Source organism: Nestor notabilis, unplaced genomic scaffold (assembly GCF_000696875.1).
Source record: "Nestor notabilis isolate BGI_N333 unplaced genomic scaffold, ASM69687v1 scaffold2052, whole genome shotgun sequence".
Lineage (NCBI taxonomy): Eukaryota > Metazoa > Chordata > Aves > Psittaciformes > Psittacidae > Nestor > Nestor notabilis.
This window is the reverse complement of record NW_009919465.1, coordinates 14,425-35,822: the sequence shown is the minus strand read 5'-3', so window position 1 is coordinate 35,822 and position 21,398 is coordinate 14,425.

The following is a 21,398-nucleotide window of genomic DNA, read 5'->3' as shown; positions in this document are numbered from 1 at the left end:
TTTTCAAGTATAGTTAGAAACAAAACACTTAGTAATACGATTTATAGCAGTTGGCTTCAACAAGACAGCTGGCTTCCACAAGACTGCCAAATAAGTGATCTGTACTCCATAATTTATTAAATGCTACCTCTCTCTATTCACCTACCAGTACCAAAAAGCTACACAAAAAAGGTTAATAGAAATAGCTTTGAGTGTTTTAACCTTGAACATTGCAATATATGTTATGCAGCAAAGAATACATAAATCATCTGAAAAAAGAAAAAATTGCAATTAAGCATCACAGCATGCACTTTGAGTCTCACAAATCAGAAGCAAAATATTAGATTTGATTTTAGGAAAGTACATTGAAAAAGTCAAGTAATTTGGAAAAAATGTGAACAAAAGTCACTTTTAAAGTAGTTATGTCAGTAACTACAAAATTTGACTAAATGAATAGCTATGGAGAGTGCATGTAAAGAGGGCACGAACATTCTGGAATGAAAATATTCTTAAATAGTAACAGGCTCCCGAAGGAACTGGTGGAATCACCATCCTTGCAAGCGTTCAAAACCCGTGTAGATGAGGCCTTTAGTGACATGGTTTATTGGGGTGCACCTGGCAGTGCTGGGGTAGTGGTTGGACTTGATGATCTTAAAGGCCTTCTCCAATCTATGTGATTTGGCCTGTTCTGCACATCACAGTTATCTCTAAAGATCTCTACAAATAAAATAAAAACCAAGCCTGCATTTGTTTTTTCCTTGACTAAAACCTGGCTGCTGTACCTTTGTTCTTCTGTGCATCCTGTATTCCGACTGTAACTAAAAATCACACAAACAGGAATGCTTCTGTGTATAATATAGTACGTGATATGTAAACAACATAATGCCATATGCAGTGCAGTAAAACCATATGGCGGGAGCGGAGAGACATTACATCTAGACAAGAAAAGTGACTTTTTCTTCTTTGCTCCTCAAAAACACGAAGTCTCTATAGTCTACCCTCCTGAGAACATACAGGATGGGTGGAGTCATTCACATTAGAGAACCATCAGCAGCTTTTAAACAGAAACATCTATTGGCAAGTAAGCATGCTTAGATGCAGCGAATCTCCTGGTCTGGTAATAAGGCTTTTGATCACACTGTATGTCTTTAACTAGGATGTTACTACATGGACTGAAAAACTCTCAAAAGAAAAACATCACGGCTTTTTCGTAAGCAACCTGATAAGGATATTTTATGGCAGAAAATTTGAAGAACCTGCAGACAGTGCATATTCCAAGAATGACAGTAAAATGCTCAAAAGTACGTCAGGTTTTGACAAATCCATGTTGTTTCTTCAACCATTATTTTAACCAGGTAGCTGTAAGAGATATTTCTGCAAACTCTGGAGTCAATGGGAGATTTGCTGCTCATCACAATAGTGCAAAAGTAGGCAAAATACTTAATTGCCACATGATGGAACAGTTGTTTCCACTCAAAACAGATGTTAAATTTCTGTTGAAAAACAAACTGCTTGCCTGGAGCAAGGTCTATGCATAAGAAGAAAGGACTGAAAATTAATACAGCCCACCTGGCACACAAAAGACATACTCCACCACTACTTAGAGAACGTTTCCTTCTCAAATTGTTACCTTATGTAGTGTTGCAGAATCTTCCTCTGCTTCTGTTGGTCCTTCAAGTAGGAGAGGAGCAGAATGTGGTACTAATCCTGAAGGCTGTTCTTCATATTCTTCTGAAAACAGGATCCATAATTGACCATTATGAGAGCCATGAAGTATTATGACAATATTTAATGTGAACAACCATGACACTATGATCTAGCCAAAAACAGCATGTGGAAAATGTTTGAACCTAAACTTTGTGTAAGAATTTATCAACATTTGCCCATTAACTTTCATTTATATTAGTAAGCTTAGATATAACTGTGATTTATATATAGGTAATTTATATAGGTAATCATACAGAACAAAAATAATCAAACATCTGCATGGTTAAGAACAAAGTCCATACTGACAGCAATATAGCAGATACTTAATAAATGTATCATATACATTTCTTTTGATTCAATAAGATGGTCACCAACTGAAATAAATTATATACCAAGGGGATTCTTTTTCATAGTTGGATAACTGCCTCAAAAATTTTGTTTTTAAGAACAACAGGCTATTACTGAAGACTCTTCCTACAGACTGCTCTCTGGCTTATTTTGCAAGGAAAAAAGGAAGGAGAAAATGAACAGGATGTGCAAGGGGATGACAAAGCGGAAGGGCAGTAGTTAAGCTAACTTTAGTTATCATCATCATCAAGTTAGCACACTTATGTACAAGTTTTGTTTTTTTTTTAGGAAGGAGGCATAAATACTAGACTTTGCTTTAAAGAGAGGGAGGAACTAGACAATGGGGGAAGATATCTTGAGAAATGTTGGGTTAAAAGATTTCTAAACACCACTACAACTGATAGTTTGATAATTTAGTATAGAAAATGAATTTCTTGTAGCATGCAACCACACACTATGTCCATAAGATGAATACTAACAACTGCCAGGACAATGAGCATCTTTGTATCAGTTGACTCAGTTAGGATGCTTCCTATATTATTTGTTGGGACTCATATAGCTCTGTATGTTTTAGTTTAATCAAAACTGTTTTAATGACAAGGACCTGGAGCAAGTTCGATGCTCAGATATAAGATTTAACCATTACTGTTTTTTAAAACTGCATCCTGGAATTGACTTGCTTGGGAACTGAGCATTCTGTATTAGAGGAGGGGAAAATCAAGAGTTTTTACAAAAGTATCTGATTAGATCTAATGGACATTGCCTAAGAAAAACCTAAAATGTCTGTGAAATGCTTTGATGTGTCTTAAAAAATTGCAAGGTAAGGCATGTACCAGGTGGCTATATATAAGAAGAGACAAGGAATCAATCCAGTGGACTGATAATTAAGCCAGTACTATATAAGCTGGAGTGTTTGACTATGTGCCAATACCCTGCTAAGTCAGGTACGTTAACTTCTTAAGTGGTTAGCTAACTTTATACAACTTCTGCATCACAATAAGTCATCATTATGCCATCTGTGTACTACATAAATTCATATCTTCAGAACAATAAGCAGTACAGCACGGTAAAATCTTGGACCATAAGTTAAACCCACACCGGTATACCAGGAAGACAGCAGTAAACTTACTTTCACCAGCCACATAATTAGCTGGAAAATAGCCTTGCTGTCCATTTGCTAGGCTGCCAAACCACCAGTTATCATTATCTTTGTACAACACTTGGATAATGTCACTGCGATGGATGGTTAGCTCATCTGATCGATGCGCTGTGTAGTCATAAAGAGCCACTACCTAAAAGAGAGATAAGAGCACCACAGCTTTATCACAACCATGCCACAGAGAAAAAAGCGCAACATTCACTTCCTCTTGCAGAAAAGCAGCTGAAACCAAAGCTGCACTTTGGTAAAAGCTGAGGCTGTCTCAAGTTTTGCTAATGGGATCAGAGGTGGTGGGAAAGCAGCAGGAGAGGCAAGATAAAGGACTGTGGGATTGTAAAAATGGTTAAGAACATTCAATTCACTAAGATTAGGTTCAAAACAGCAGCTGTTAGTTTTATAAGCAATTTACTTGTGAAGCAAAAGGAAAAAAAAAAAACCACTTTATGCATTCACTTTCTCAGAATTGTTACACCACCTTCAGATCCCATTCCGTGTGCTCATGAAGCATGTGTGTTCGAATAAATACTTCGACAGTATGACAGTTTTACTGAAGGAAAAATTTAGTACAAAAATATCTTTGCAATCACTCCACTTTTTGTTTTTCTTTTCTGTTTTTTTTTGTTCGTTTAGAAATAAGGATTTACACATACAATTTTATAAATAACTGCCAAAAATACATTTATATTCCATTTCACATACTAAATTCATTTTTCAATGAAATAGAGTGCATCTATACTTTTCTGGAAAAAGGTACCAACAGTGGTCAGCATCATGCATATTATACAGAACACATTACCACAAGTCAGCTTTCTACCCTGAATATGAAAATATCACATGTAATTTCTTACTTACTTCCTATGTCCTATTTACAAAGATCTGTCCTGATGAATTCAAAGCCGAAAAGGCTGAATACAAATGAACTGAAAAAATAAGGGAATTGCTTTCTTCCCTCATCATAAGAGCACAATTATGACCTATTTTACACAAAGACCACTGCTCCCCTACATATAGTCTTAACCTTGGATTCCTCTACAAAATTATAAGTGAAGAGGTCAGAAATGGGGATTGTTCGGAGTGACAGGAGGCTATAAGGGGTTGAAGGAAAGATATTATAAAGATAGGAATATGGAGACAAAAACTTCCTTTTTTATTATTCGTGCATGCATTTGAATCCTAAGAGTGCTAAACTGCAGAGTGCTTTTTATATTTGCATTTCTATTTTGAGTAAGATCACCTGTGAGTTATGTGTGTAAAGATAAAGCCTATGTCACTTGTATTTTCATAATTCCCTGTCACCGATTTAACAGATTAAATCAGTTCTGAAGGGGAAAAGATGGAAATTATTCTACCATTGTAAATTCTATGTGGTAATTTGCGAGCTGGTCAACATCAAAGAATTACTATCAGCATAGTTCTCAGTAGACAGGAAATTTATCTTAATATACATTCAGTAATCCTGAACTTACATAAAGAAGCTAAAGAGTGAAGTATCCTTTATCATAACTCTCCTCCCTGCATTAAGAACGCTAATGCAGTAATTACAGGTGATGCTGACAATATAGAAATACGAACTATAGAATAGAATCAAAGTAAAACACACTAATGAGCATCATAGAGAAACAGTACAGAACTGGAAACTTGGATGATCATGTCCAGTAAGGGGTGCTCTAAAAGTGTCCAGTTAAGTGACAACAGTTTCCTTAGAATTAGTACAATCAAAAGCATGAGGTCACTTAAGGCTAAAAACAAACCAAAACAAAACAATAAGTAACACTAATTACTTGTCAGCATGAAAAACAATGGAAGGCAGAGCATTTTGTAGCACGTTTTGTAAGACAGTTCTGGTGTAAATGTTTTGGGTTTTTTGAATATATTACAAAAATTTAGTAACATGGAAACACTGCCAACAACAGTTCAAACCAATCAAGTTCCACTGTGTCTCCCAGAAAGAAAAAAAACATAAACCACCAATGCATCCTGTAATACAACTGGTTTAGCAAGCCTGGCAATTTAAACAAAATGTGGAAATAGCCATTATGTTCTCTGGAGACATATGATTAGAAAATGACCATCATGTGATACGGGAAACACACCTCAGGATCAAAGAAGAATGTAAGCCGCTGACATTAATGCCCAAAGCAATGGAAATTCTTCTGGTGTGACACTCAGACATTTGTTAAGCTCTGTCTAGGTCCAAGTTCAAGCAAAAAATAAAAATCATATTCATCAGAATGTCACAAAATTATTTTTCGAGAGTGATATAAAACCAATAACGTGGTTATACCAGAGTTATGAACATGTTTCTAAGAATTACAATAACTAGGGTAGTAAAAAATCCTTAGCATCATGCTAAAAAAAACCCAAACCAAACCAAAAAACCTCCCAAAAAACCAGAATGTGCTTTCAAAATGCACAGATACAGTGCAACAGGTACAGAAGATATTACAAAAAATTACATAATACTTACTGTCTCTTGCCCAAGTGGACAACTGTTTCCTCCTCTCATACCCAGTGCAGTCAGGCAGTCATCATTCTAGAAGGAGAAATTATTTAAAAACTTCAATATGAAGAATTTTGATAAACTATAATTTTGAGTATTTTCCTGCCTACTGTAAACCAGTAAGAATTATCACTAATAAAATGCCTTTTTAAAGAGAAAAAGCAGAAGTGACATTAAGCAACACAGTAATATTGGCTATGTAGATACTTAGAAAAGATATTAAATTTTTTAAGTATGTACACTACACTAAAGACAATATGGGGTAAGACACAGGGTTGATGACTATGCAGTCTAAGCTTGTTTGCATTGCAAACACTGCTGTAGAAGTTTAAGAAGTTGTTGCAGTGAACTTTACCGCTGAACCAGTATGCAAAAGATATCACTTTCATATAATGGAGAATTTCAGGTTGGTCTTAATAACCAAGACTTTTAATCTAATTCTAATTAATCTATTTTTACCACATACTCTTCAGACTTCAAAAACAGTCAAAGGAACAGCAGGTATTTAATGCAACAATTTCAATGTGCTTGTACCTAAAAAATTTGATTTCTGTCAAACAATAGACTTCTTCAGTTGAAAGAAGACTTAAAACAGAAAAATTATGAAAATTGTCAGAGGAACAACAAATTAGAACAAAGGAAGAGATGGAAGTCCTTTTCTTCTGTTATTTAACTTTTTCAATGGCCTATTTTCACAAAGGGGAAAACAGTTTCCCCTAGATTTTGTGTGCGTCAAAGGATACAAGCTACAATACAGAAGAGAAATATTACACAACAATTAAAATATTTTAGAAGACGAATCAAATGTGGGCTTTGTGAAGTAAACAACATTTCCACCCATAACAATCTGTACAACATTATAAACAACATTTAAATATGAGAATTTCTACCCACTATACTTCGACTTTTTTATATTTTACAGCCCCTCCTTTAAATGTTTTTTTGCATACACTGCTCTTCTCCTGCTTTTTTAAAAACATATATCTAAAAATGTATTGCTCCTTCTGTTTTTTATTTTATTTATTAGGGGGATCCTAGGACCATAATTAGTGCAATCCTTAGCAAAATAAATGGCACTCACTAGAAAAGAGATTCTTGCCCTCAATGTTGTTTTCCTAACTTAGCTAGGCTTATCCCATATGGAAAAGAAATAATTGACTGAACACAGAGGTTCTATCCACTCTCCAGATTGTTTTGGTATTGCCACAGTAGTTACAGACAGATGCAGTACATACAGATGGACTCAGTATAAAAGCAAACAGTCACACTGAGTTCTTATCATCTACCAGAACATCCAAGCCTACCACCTAAAGAGTTCTGAATAATTATGTATATACACACAGAGGGGTAGGGGGGGGAAAAGCGTAACTGCCTGATTTGCTAAACAAATTTTGAACAAACACTGGCGGAGATGCAGTTCAGAGTACGTGGCTTGTTCAGTGGTCTACTGGTAGCTAGCACTGCCTTACAGGTTTCAGCCAATTCTCATTTTCAATTCTCAAGGTTAGGAGAACTGTGCAAGCAATGTGCTTAGCCTGTGGGATGGGAGTGCCTCCTGTTGCTCAAAAATGATTCATCAGAATTATTAGCAGTATTATTTAGGTATCCAGTTCAGGTACTCATATTGCTCCATTATTGTGTCTCAATCTGTCTCTCTTTTTAATAAAATATTTATGCACTCTCAAACACTCAACCAAGAAGAGCTTGAAGAAAGCAAGCTGTTTGGAAATAACAAGCTAAAATCCATGAATCATCCTGAGACTATGTTGAATGTTCTCAAATACCGTGTTAAACTTTTAAGGCAACAACAATCCAGAGTCTCCTCTTAAAGTGATACTCTGAGTATGTCACAGGCTGCACACACACCCTGCCTCCAGGGGGACAGGGGAATTGCCACAGCTGTCTACCACAAACATACCTATTGCAAGGCAGCAGAGTTGCCTCTGGCATGCCATGCCATTTCTCAAATAGTGCAACTACCAGCTACGCTGCAAGTAACAGCAAAAACTACTGGCCTTTCAGTTCAGAAACATAATTTTTTTTTATGTTGTGAGGGTGGCGAGGCACTGGCACAGGTTGCCCAGAGAAGCTGTGGATATCCCATCCCTGGCAGTGTTCAAGGCACAGCTGGAAGGGGCTTTGAGGAACCTGGTCTAGTGCAAGGTGTCCCTGTCCATGGCAGAGAAGTTGTAACTAGATGTTCTTAAAGTTCCCTTCTAACCCAAACCATTCTGTGATTCTAGGATTAAGCCACATTTTCAGGACTCTAAAAAAGCGACGGACATACTGAAATGTATGAATACATTGTTCTTAATACAGTATTAAGAACTCCCCCCCCCCCTTTTTTTTAATGCAATATGGAAACTAGTTAATCCTTTTCTTGCATCAGAAAAGATGTGGGGCTACAGTTATGTTCTGAGGAGTTGGGCTTTTTGGGAAGCAGACCACCTGTGAGAAACAGGAACAAATTGCTTGCTGAAAAAGCCCATTGTGTCACTCTGATTTTGGTTGAATAAAGCTGTTTGGAGTTTTCAGCATAAGCAACATCCTCAGAAAAAGATAAATAGATTCAACAACTGATGCAGAGTTCTAGACCATGCAGTATGATGCTGGTTATCCACAACTAACCCGCTTAGACAGCCTTGACATTTCTAACACAAAACCAAACAAAGAATGTTTTAAGATAGTAATATGAAAGAGCATCGCAGGTAACAGTAAACTCATAAATAAGTTGCTGTAGTAAGTGTCACCAATTTCTGCCAATTAAAATGTTTATGGCTTCTTTTTAATTGGGAATTTTCAGTGATTGTAGTAATGGAGGTTTTGCTTTTATTCATGCAGATATATAGCGGCTATCAGAATCTGGTCATCAGATAGTATTCATTCTCTTATGGAGAAGCAGCACTGAGTAAGAACAAGTGATATGTTATTACTGCCATTCTTGTAAAAAAGAAAAAAAACCAACAGAATTTCGTTTCTACTACTGAACAAATAATATTTCAAATACCACAATACCAAAGTTTAAAGAAAAAAGTACGGAAAATTGTAAATGGTTTCATATGCTACTTCCACATGCGTAAACACACTCTTCATTGCAACAGAATAAACATAGAGACTAAGTCCCACTTCTAATTAGTCATTAACGCTTAATAACTACACTTGGAAAACAACCTTTTCCAAGATCAATTTTAGGCAGACATTGGACTACCTGGGTGAACCTCAATCTGTGTACATATCGGGCCAAAGCCACCCTCCCTCTTTTTCCCGTTAGAGTGACAGACTCAGGGACATGAAGAACAACAACAGCAGCTCTTTCTTGGATGCTGCACAGTATCATTGCTTCTCTCCAGTTCGCCTCCCTGTACCTGCTATCTGCCAGAATGGAAGAGAAACTGGGAGCATTTCATGTGCAAACGCTCAAGTAAAGACAGGGAATGAGGGTTAAAACTTCTCTTGCTTGTTCAGTAAATCTGTGTCTCAGTGTGTCATAGCCTAGGTTCTGTTTCCTTTTTCTTGTTTGTTTTTTAAAGGAGACAAAATAAGAAATGAATTTATACTGCTCAAAAAAAACCCCAAAACAACAACAAAAAAAAACCCCAAACCCAAAAGCCACGACTGGCTTAAAAGTGAGATAATATTTAAAACATCTAAAAATTGTACAGAATCAATCTGAGCTTTTATATTTGCTCTGTTGTTTTCATTTTCCCTTATGAACTCAAGGGTTAGAAATTTACTTAATCCTCTCCTTCCCTAAGAAGGTCATGCAATCTTTTTACTCCAGTAATTGAAGTTTTAAATGAAATGCTAAATAAGCTGAGACTTAGCATAATATAATTGAATATTGTTAGCACTGTCATGTTCTCTGGTCTAATAAATTGTCAACACTCTCCTAACTCAGGACACCTAACTGTACAAATTTAGTCTATGGGAAACAGAAGTTCAAGGATCATATTAATAGCTAAATTAAAATTATTCTAAAAGTATTAACTGCTAAGAATAATGTATTCTTCCTGGGCCTTAATTAATCTGTCTGTAGACACTGTAAAGTTACTTCCTTAGGCTTCAGATGATTACAATCCTTATTTGATTACAGCCCTTCATTATTTAATAAGTATGGGAATCTATAATCTGCCTAGAGGAAAAAAAAAACAAAACCAAAACTGTGCCAGGTTGCATTTTATTGAAACCTGCAATATACAAACAGAAAACAGAACTGCAAACACAGCTGCTGCAGTAAAGCCTACAGGGATAACTCTCTTCCCCACCAACACCCCCCTCCAAAAAAACCCCCAAACCAACCCACCTCTCCCTCTCCCCCACAAAAAGCCACCCAGAAAGCAAAAAAAAACCAAACCAAAAAAACAGGAAAAAAAGATCAATTCAGAAGCATGTGAAATACTCTAGCTCCTGAAATTATTTAAAAACCTCTTCAACTATTATTGACATTTATAAATATGCTACTGTTTTGATATAAATTACTCAGTTTACCTGCATTTACATATATTACTGCATTTGTAAGAGAAAAAGTAACAAAAATACTCAAAACCTTAATTTAACTCTCTCAGAAAAAAGTATTATAAATTAGCTGCTCTTTAGTTGATCCTGTGAACATCTATTGAGCTTGCTGTAATGGAGAATACAAATACTGATTGAACAATTTATACTTTTTCCTAAAAATTAGATACTGATGGCTAAAAAAATTGAAAATGTGAAAACAAGAACCCTTTAGCTCCTAACAAAACAGCAATGTACAACCCTAACTTCAAAATTTCTTGGGGAATCCTATGTATCTTACCAGCCTTCCACAACTCTATTAATAAATTCTGTTAAACAAGATAGGTCCAAAAAAACCTCTAAACCAACCCAACCCAAATCCAAACTATTAAACAGCTGTAAATGACCCAAGTTAGTTTACGTTCATTTCTGACATTTCTTTGAAAAATTATAATTAGCAAGCAATTAATACATAATAGTAAAGCATGACATTCTGTCCATGGGTGCAGGAAGATTAATATATCCACTACAACAGGTCCAGCTTTATACAGCCACACATACAATTAGTATTCAGAAGTAATACTTGTTCTTCTGTCACTAGTCTCTCCATATGTTTTGTGTTTAATCCAGTTTTATCAAGTGTATAGTTGGAATTAATGGCATTTACAAATTCTGTTGGCTTTTTATTATGGTGATCGGGAAACCAGAAAATAAAGGAACAAATATAATACCTAGAAGTTGCCAATCAATATTTAACAGATAAGCAATTAAATATAAGATAGCTCTGATTTCACCTGTTACAAAAAGGTGAGGCATGAGTAAACAATGAAAACATGGTCCTGCTATTAGGATTCAACTTCAGGTTATCGTCCCAGCTTTCTCTCCCTACTTATCAATGCTGGTATTCTTACCAATAATCAAAAACACAGTACTGTGATTTTAGCTTATTTGTTTCTAAACAACAGAAAGCAAATAATGAAAAAATATAAAGCTTTTAATTTGCAGATATGTGATTTCACTATCAGCTTGCTGCAGCAAAAGCTTATTTGCCCATGTAGACAATTCGCTTGAAGGTATCTCTTTTGTGAATAAAGGCAGGATAAAAAACCCCTCCTCTCTACAATGAGAACTTGTGAATAATGACATTTTATAGTTAAACATCAATTTAAAAAAAAATGCAAAGATAGAATTCCTTACCGTCTGTAGTCTACCCAATAGTGTTCGGCTAAGAGGATTTCCTACTGGGCTGAAACACCCTGTGAAAAGAAAAGGCTGTGAATTTTCTGCTTGTTATCCTTTTCCATCGAATAAACCATTTTATTTTAAAATCATTATGTTAGCAGGACATGTTTGACAAAATTCTAATGAAAAGCAGCAGCATCTTTCAGTCACAACTATGCAACCTTCAGTCAGGAACAGTTGGAGGGTTTATTTAACTAACAGACCTGACACAAGGTTAACTAATCCAATATTTCCATTCAAATGATTTGGAGAAATAGCTCAAGCTATGTCCACATGCCACCTCGTGCTCAAAGCTGACACTATTATCTAGGCTGTATTGCTTTTCTCTTCATTGAATTTCTGAGTAATGCACACAAAGTTTTCCAACAAAAACTCTCAAAAGAATTACTTCCTTATTTTATCTGAAAGAATAACTATGTCTATTCAGTAGTGCTCTTTGATCACTGAGTTCCTATCACAACACATCTTGCTGTTTATTTTATTCACTCTCTACATAGTGCACTTGAACAAGTACTTGTAAATTCTTTTCTTTTCAAACTATTATGTTAACTACTAAGCTCAGGAAAATCCTTTCATCATCTATGGATTTATCTTTTTGTTACTGGTCTCCCCAGCTGTATACTTAAGAAAACATCTTAAAAAGAAAAGATACAAAAATCTGAAAACTGTTGAACATGACAGTGAAAAACACTACCGCTTTGTTGGAGAATAGTTTCTCAAGTATAGAGATGCAGGACAACACAGAGTTAAGCTCACTGGATTTTCTCTGTGAGACACTAGATTTGAAACAAGTTTTGTTTTCAAAGAGGAGTAAGTTCTGAAAACTCATTTTTCTTTGCCACTCAAAAAACCTACTCTTGAGGAGTCCAGCATCTGAATAAAGAGGACTTTTCAGATTCAGACTTTTATGTCCTGGCACAGCTCCACAAGGAAGCTTGCACAACTCCATCTACAGTATACTTTCTAAAACTAGTGGTTTTGACTTTCACAGGAAATTTACTCAGAAATGTTTAATCATTAAGATAATTTAGATAATTCTAAATATAAAAGCTGCAAGCTCAAGTAATCATAGTTAAATCATGATCCTGCAGTTCTTCTGCATGTGAATAATTTTGTACTTGTGAGAAATCCAGAAATTCTGTGAGTCTTCAATTTTGTGTATGAATTAAAAATTTTATGATTTTATTTCAAAAAAGCTTGTATAAATTCTGAAATGCTTCATTCTGAAAGGCTTAGTTTGATTTTTATTACTTTTTTCCATCTCTTTTCAGAATAAAGAAATGAGAATAGAAAGTCAGTCAGGTAGACCTGAAGCTTACCTTTTTACAAATAAGCTATTTGCTAAAACATTTGTTCAACACTAACACCAAAAGCCGGTTGGCATATTACTCCTCTTAATATTGTTATCTACATAGCCATATAGTTCCAAAGCAAGCTGCTACAGAGGTAATACTACATAAATCCCAAACTCAAGACCAGTAAGATGTATGCATGATAAAATATTTTCTTCTTTCGACAGTTTAGCATTCTACCATAGGATTTTCAATTTGAGCATTGTAGTGTTGTGTCAGTTCACACAAACCCATTCTAAGACAAAACCGACATAAAATAAATTATGAAAATAATCGCTTATTTGGAAAAATCTTCAAACTTTAATTAAAATAAATATGAACCCACATTTTTCTCATTAATATCATTGATGTTCTTGTTCTCCTAAGGAAAAGATGTATTCCCACCAAAGACTTCCAGACTGTATGTTTTTGTATGAGTACTCCTCTGCAGTTTCTATATTTAACTGCTTGTCAGGAGAAAACTTTATGGTAAGACTGATGTTCCCAATTAAGCCTCAATAAAGGGCAGTGTGAACCTGTTCTGCAGCAAGCATAGAAGAAACGGATGTGTAACTCAAAGACATAAGGAGTGCTGTACTGAATTCTATCAGCTGGCACTGGTTCTGACTTAGCACTTTCCACGACTAGAGTCTTCTTCCAAAACAAACACTAAATTCTTATTACTTCGCTTGAGGTGTAATAACTAAATAGACCACATTACAGTTGGGTTCAAATATACTGTGCTCCACAGAGCCAGTGCTATTTACTCATATTGATCATAGCTATTGGTTACCCTAAACTAGTCTTTAGTGTTATCTGCTTGTAGTTTTCAGTTACCAAGCCTTTGTTTAGTAGCTCCTAAATTTAGAACAGTCATATTAAAAAAACCAAACCAAACCAAACAAACTAACACACAACAAAACAAAACCTGTTCAAATATTCCTCATTCACAAAACAAGATCCATTCAGCAAGCAAGGGAACATCCACCTCTTCTTTCTCACATGATGCAGTAGATTTTTAAAGCAATTTTACACAGCTATTGGTTTGACAGGGTTCCATGCTTGATGAAGCATGTAATTGATACTGAGCAGGTGTGACTAACAGCCTCAGCAGTGCCTACTTTGGTTCTCTCTGATCCAGGCTGTACAAACTTTTCAACAATTACAGTGAGGTAGCGAAACTGAGGTCAGGATTACAGAAGGACGTTTCCACTTAATTAAAAAATGTTTACAAGACACCATGACCTGTGGGGATTCTCACTTAGCCTGAGCTTATAGAAAGGTCATTAAATCCATTCTAAGGTGCAACCTGAAAAAAACAACACCCAGGTTAACCTGTCTTATCTTAAAGATGCTTCAGAATGACTAGTGGAGAAGCATTTATTCATTCAGCTTTACTTGAACTCTCCAACAATGTTCTTTAACAGCATCTGATGTTTTCAGCTTCAAAAAACCCTGTATGCCTTGGGCGACACAGTTTAGAGTGTGGTGTCCCTGCTCATGGCAGGGGGGTTGGAACTAGATGATCTTAAGGTCCTTTCCAACCCTAACTATTCTATGATTCTATGCCTTGAGAAGCTAATATTCCCTATGAAAGTATTAACATTTGAATTACTTTATTTCTTATTACTCTGCATTGATTCTTCAGTGGTCTCCTTTATATGGAATTTCACATGAGAAGAATAAATTCTTTCTAGAAGAATCTACTGCTATTGTCTAAATGCACTATTAAGATACCTCAAATTGAGATGCTGTTGCTTTTTCTCGAATGATCAGAACATTCACATGGACACAATCTAACAGCAGTACAGCTCCTTTTATGGTCCACATAATCCTTTCGCTACAATTCTCTTGGGAGTGCAAACATGATGAATTTAGGTAAATGCCTACCGATGAACTGGTATCTTTTGAAAATTAGTGTAGCTGTCTGCCTTGAGAGGGAGTCTGAAACTGTGTTAGTTTCCTGTACTATTTGAATAGTGAACTGAAAGTCTATCCTTAGTACCCCTGGCTCACTTCAGGCAATAGATTCTCTGTCAGTATGATTGTAACTAAAGAGAAAAGACAGAAATCAAGTAGTTGTCCTCCTGTTCCAAACATGTCTGTACTACCAAGTTCCAAATTTTACTGCATGCTTTCTCTGCTCTAGATAAGCACATTAATGTGAAGTGATCAAATTCTAAATAGCTGGGCTGAAATACGCAGGAAATAGATGAGCTCATTTCCAAACAGATCAGACTTACACAGAAATTTATATGGTAACAGCAACAATGCCCCAAAATAGCACTTGCAATAAATAAGAACACTTCCTTTCAAGTAACACCATCTTTAGCCATTATGTGTTTTAAATTAATAGCAAAAAAGCCAGAACAGGGAAAAGTCCTTCTAGGGAGTCACATAATTCCACTATTATCCTATTGGAGTGTCTACAGTCACCTAATATTAAACGCTTATGTGAAAAAAAATCTTCTTCTAAATAGAGGTTGAGAGAACATTCATTACAAAATTTATGGTTTAATTAACTTTCTAAAAGAAGGCTTTTTCTCCCTTCATGAAATGCTTTCAATAAATTAATTCTTTAATTAATAAAAGTACTCATGCATCATAAGTCTCCAAGGATTCCAGTCTCATGGAATCTGCAGCTAATGAAATCATCCAAAAGCTCATTCTAGAAAATCCTCAGAAAAATCACAGAACACCAATGAACAACTACATAACTAAGAAAACTGGAAAAAGATAATATTCAGACACTTCTGTGATCAACCCCTCTAAAGCATGCAGAGAGAAAAAAATAATCTTACCTATTCCAGTTCCAGATTATCCTGTTTTTGAGTTTTAATTTTATACTAATTATTAACATCTAAAAAACCCACAAACAAATCCTGAAAGACATGAAAACAAATGCTCTCCTCTAAGAAATAGTATTTCTTATTGCAGAAATTCTTCTTATAATTTATATTGTGGCCTCTTGCAATATGGCATAGTTAAAATACACCCACATAAAAAACAAAGACTGGGAAAAAAAAAAGTCAACTCAGATATGAGATGAATTATATGAATATCAGCTCAGTCCTTGTCCTAGTCATCTTCTGTGGCTTTAAAACTGCTTACAGTAGAACAGAAGAATAATGTTCTCAGCACAGTCACCTACTCAAAACTATGACCATTGCAATGAAAAGATTGCAGTTTACAGTATGATCTGTACTTCAGGCTTCCAAGCAAAGTTTTGAGTTTTTTTATTCAAGTGAAATCTTTCAGAGAAGTATTACTCAGTTCTCACTGTATGTTTTCAAGCTAAGAAAAAGAAGCTAATTTTGTAATTTTTATATATATATTTATTTATCTTCTCTTAAAGACTTTATCCTCACAACAATCATGCTTTAACAGATCAAATAGAATTCATTAAATTAAAAGATTTTTTATGCATTGGATAAGAATCTGTTTTCCTTTACTTAAACACAGGATCACAAATACTTTCAAAAGCCACTGCAAACATTTTCAGTTCACATAAAATTAAAGGAACAGATGCACCCACTTAACACAAGCGTACCTTTTGTTTTACTAACACCCAATACCACAGGTGAAAACTCACTTCAAATTCTGCTCTACATAACTTAGCCTAACACCTACTATTTTGAACATATTCCAAATTGAACAGGAAAATGGACAGGACCAAAGCATATTGAAAACTGTTTCAATGAAATTTAATCTGTATCACAGCTTGTAAAACTTCTTTGGAACACATTTGGCTGAAGGTAGAGCAGGAAAACTACATTGAAAAGCAGTTCAAAGTGAGACAGGGAACAGAGTATTTTTAGTATTTTTTCTAAAATAGTTATCCTAGCATGATGCCAAAGGAAATGGTTAATTCTCTTGAGAGCCTGTATCTTGCAAGCCACTTAAAATGTATATTCTCAAAATAGACGGTTCTCACATACTATGTTTAAGTTGATATACAACAGTACTGTGATGGCATCACTGCTGAATGCGAAGGACTTCTACAAACAGCCATTAGATTCTTGCAATGTATTCTGCACTCATTGACAGGTGAGCCCATGCAGTTACTAGCCCTCTCCTTGGTCTTTCCCCCACTTTTTTCTTTTACAAGAGTATTTGGAAAAGACTGAACTATCTCCTCAATATCGTTTTCATTTTCTAAATGGGGTTCCAATCTAGCCATTTAAAACCAGAGCACAAAATCTACAGGACAAATAAAATTCCTCCCTGTTTACTGTATTACTTTCTGTAAGTTCTATAGAGAAACTTCTGTTAATTTACATTACCAGTCAGATATGACCACTGTTTTCATGCCATATATACTTAAAAAAAAAATGTAAAAGACAAGCCTTAGCTGTACTGCTGCCAGATGTCACTCCTCCAGTTACTGATGAGACTGAGGCAATGACAAAACAAGCCCTCCCTCCCCAGTTAAGCCAAAACAGAGCTATGCTGAAAGCATAGTTTCTTTTTGTTTCCCTTTTCCATCCCCAATAACAGAACGAAGACTTATCAACTCACAAAATACAAGAAATTTGGGAACTTACGTCAGTAGATCAGGCCATGATTGCCATTCAAAACGCTATGCTACACAGAAGAGTCTGCACAGAAGGATAAGCTTTCAGTAAAAAAGTGTGCAATATTTACCCTCTTAAGCAATTATTTTACTAAATCCTGGTGTTAATAACAGTTACCTAGAAAAGTAACTCTAGGGAGTTACACAATTCAGTACCATGCAGTTCCATGATATAGCTGCAACTTCTTTTACACCAGCATGTGATTTTCCAGTAGATGTCCCAACTCCAGATATTTGGAGAACTCTGGCATCTCAAACCATGAGTCAGTCACAGTCTTCCTAAACTGAGAAAGACAACTGGTCTAGTGTGCTTAAACAGATTAACTTTCTTATCCAAAGACTGGTACAGTTATCACTAGCTATTGCATCTGGTTACCTCTGATTCCCTAGCCCAAATGACCAAGTATGCCCTTGCAGCAGAGCTAAGTGAACACCAGAGCAATGAAATGGAGCAAGGCCTGAATTCACACCTGCAGATCCACAGACAGATACCTTCACTGTAACACCAGTTCCAATCCTTATATAAGATACCTCAGAATCAGACAGCACTAACATGAAAAAACACTATGCTGCTGGCAGTGCCATATCCCAAAACATAATTGTATCTACCATCAGCCAAAAGAATGCACAGAGATACTCGTTTGAGGTTAGCCATCATTTTCATTCCTGTTTCAAGGTGTACAAGGGCAACAACATGTATTTGCTCTGAATCTTAGAATAATCCTTCTGAAGGAACTGTGGAGATAGTCTCTCACTGGCTGGGAGGAGAATACTGTTTCATTTATCCTGTACTTAAGCACAATGAACAGGCAGAATTTGGCCCCTATTTACAGAAGGTATAATGAAGTAAAAACTATTGCATCACAAAACAATTAAAAAATCCAACTTTTTAATTAGAGATTAAAATCAAATACATTTAGCAGCCTACACACCCACCTAATTATTTCTGAGTAATCTTATCAACTCATCATCTTACATTTTTCTTGCAAATGTTAAGTTTCTACAGTACCATATATAAACAATGCAAGTAGTAGCACGTGTCCCAGGCATTCTTTTGAAGTAAAGAACACTTACTGAATTCATGCTAATCAGGAACGTGCTAATTTATGACAATCTCTAGCGTTACATCATAATGGCAGCAGATACAACTGAAAATGAGCAGGGGATATAGTATCCAGTTGTTTCTTTCTACAATGTAGAGAACAGAAAGTGACTCTACAGCAAACATCAATAAGCCTGCACAGATATCATCAGCATTCTGAAATCAGATTGGCAATATTATTTACAAGTTCTAGATAGCAGATGAAAAAGATGTAAGGGAAACACAGACTATGACGCATACTTTGTATTAATAAGAGTTATTTTTCTTCCAGTGCTGCAGATATCCTGAGAAAGTCATTATTAGTTTTGCTAAGCTTACCAGGACTATTTAAAAGCAAACAAACTAACATAAATTTGAAAAGAAAAATATTTTACATTCTATTAAATAAAGCTTGTGGTATTACCCTACTTCATGAAATACGAAAGCTGCAGTCGCTTAGGGTTAGGGATGCACTGAAGTAGCAACCTTCACTTGTGGGTTTGGTAATATTTTTGCTTCTGCATTAGCTTACCCTCCCTGAATCAGAGGCAATTGAGCTCTTAAGCAGGATTTATGCTTATCTATTCCCTAAAAATACGTAGTACAATTAAATTATATGTGTTAATGCAGTTAATTTCTATGTAATACAGTTAAATAGAATTATCTCTACCTGCAAATCTAGAAGTCAGGTATCTACTGACCTCAGGAGGTCTACTCATGTCTTTAAAAACCATACTTGACCAGGGATATAAGACTAAGAATAAAAATTACACCAGGAAGGAAAACAAAGCAATTTACTTTGCAACCCACAACTGGAATTCAGCAATGGCTAGTTACTCATAGTTACTTAAACTGAATTAGCTTCTTGCTCTACAAATGGAAAGCTGTAAGAAAACATGCTTAGAATACCACAAATACTTTTCAAAATCAGCCCTTAACATTTTTGCAATGCATAGTCTTCTCAGTTAAGAAAAAATAACTAGATCCTGCATGAACTACTGAGTTTCTACATTACCCAGCAGCCTCTGAATGTCAAATCAAGTCTGGACCGAAAATAAAAAACCCACCTCCCCCTACCGCCCCCCCCCAAATAATTTTGAAACTGCTTGAAGAACATATGTAGTATTTTTCTAACATCTGCATTCAAGGAAAGATAGGTATCAGCAACACTATATGCAATATGCTGGGAAAAAAAGTCAGCTTGCTATTTCAGGTCTTTATCATGACCAGAATAGCCGCTAGTTTGTACCTAGCCTACTTGCTCATTAAACTAGCACCTTCAGCCAGTACTGAATATTCATTTTGAGAAAATATTACCAGAAAATTCCATGACATTGCCAAACAATTCATACATTACTAATCTGAGAAAGGAAGGGTCATCAGCAGACACTAAATCAAAAAACCATTATATAAGAATTTTAATATGTCTAAAATCAAGAAAGTAAAAAAAAGTTATTAGAAAAAGTTAAAAAAGTAGAAAAAGTTAATTGCAGATACACTAAACATTGTATTCTCAGAAATAGAAAGCTATGTCTTTAAAATACATTCCCAAGTTTACTTTCCATTTCGTAGTTCAGAAACTAGATTGGTCAGATATTTCGTGAGAACATGAGTATGATGAAACCAATCTACCACATGTGAGTTTTTGTGCATGCACACTTTTGAGTTTTTAGATAATTTATGAAAAAACTACTCTGAGAAACTACTACGTTCTACATACCAGGGATAAGAACATGCGCAAATAAGTAAATCCTTTCTAATGAATTTCCAACTGTACGTAAATAAAATAATGGCCTGTAACAACTTTGGTAACAAAATCTGAATACACTTCCTTGTAAATATATGACAAAGCTCTTGAGAATAATATTGGTATCATCCAGCACAAAGGAAAATACACTGAAAAGTTAAACCCAACATTAAAGCAATGCACTGCAGATCCAGTTGGGCACCGACTTCCACAATGTTGATTTTTCAGTTTCCTTTACCTGCAAGGTCCACGAAGTTTTCTAGAATGCAATAGCCACCTGCTACTACTTTTACAGCAGTGGATTTTTAGAATGCTCTCTAGAAAGTATCACTATTGTTATACTCTCGGCCTTCAGCCACTAAGCAAGTACGCATTCAGAATGTAAAACTGGTTATACAAATATGTGGATATCAAATGTTATGATACTTTGGAGAGCACAAAAAAGATGAGTTGGCCATTAAGGACCACCTGGAGAGCATAAAAAAGATGAGTTGGCCATTAAGGACCACCTTCTATTAGGAGACTCTACCCCAAGAATTATCACTTGACAAAGAGCTGAAAGCAATCTGTTCTAGACAGATTTTTCTCTGGGTCTTAGGTGGAGGATATGCAAAAATTAAGCAAGGAAAGGAAACTGTTTGCGAAGAACATCATTAGGAGGTAATAATCCCTTTCATTTACAAAGTGGTACCTGATCTGAGGAGAAGTAAAAGACAGAAAACTAATGTAGGCAGGTTCATAAAGAGGGACTGTGCCCAGCTTTGGGCTAAGACCACATTTCCAGAACTCTGGATAATCCTGGAGAGAACAGACATTTCTCAAAGGTTCAATCTGCAATGCAAATCACTGCAACTGGTATCTAGGTTTCTTTAAAACTGCCTTAATTGCTAACTGCTACACAAACATTTGTTTCTTCAAAAGGACCAAACAACTGTACAAAACGCAGAAAACTGCCTAGTGATACTTTGTAAGTTTGGAACTCTCAAAGCATATGCCTCAATAGCCTTGTTCACATAAAAGCACACAGTTATTGAATCTTCCTAGATGGTTTTTGCACATATGCATGTGCCAAATTGTTAAGAACTGGTGAAACAGACAACCCTGGCCATACCTTGTTTTCTTTGTGGGATTCCTGGATCTCATCCTGAAAATTATTTGTTTTGGTAAGAAAAGCTGATTTGCAGGAAGACTTTTAATTACAATTGCTGAAGATCCTTTAGATAAATGAATAGACAAA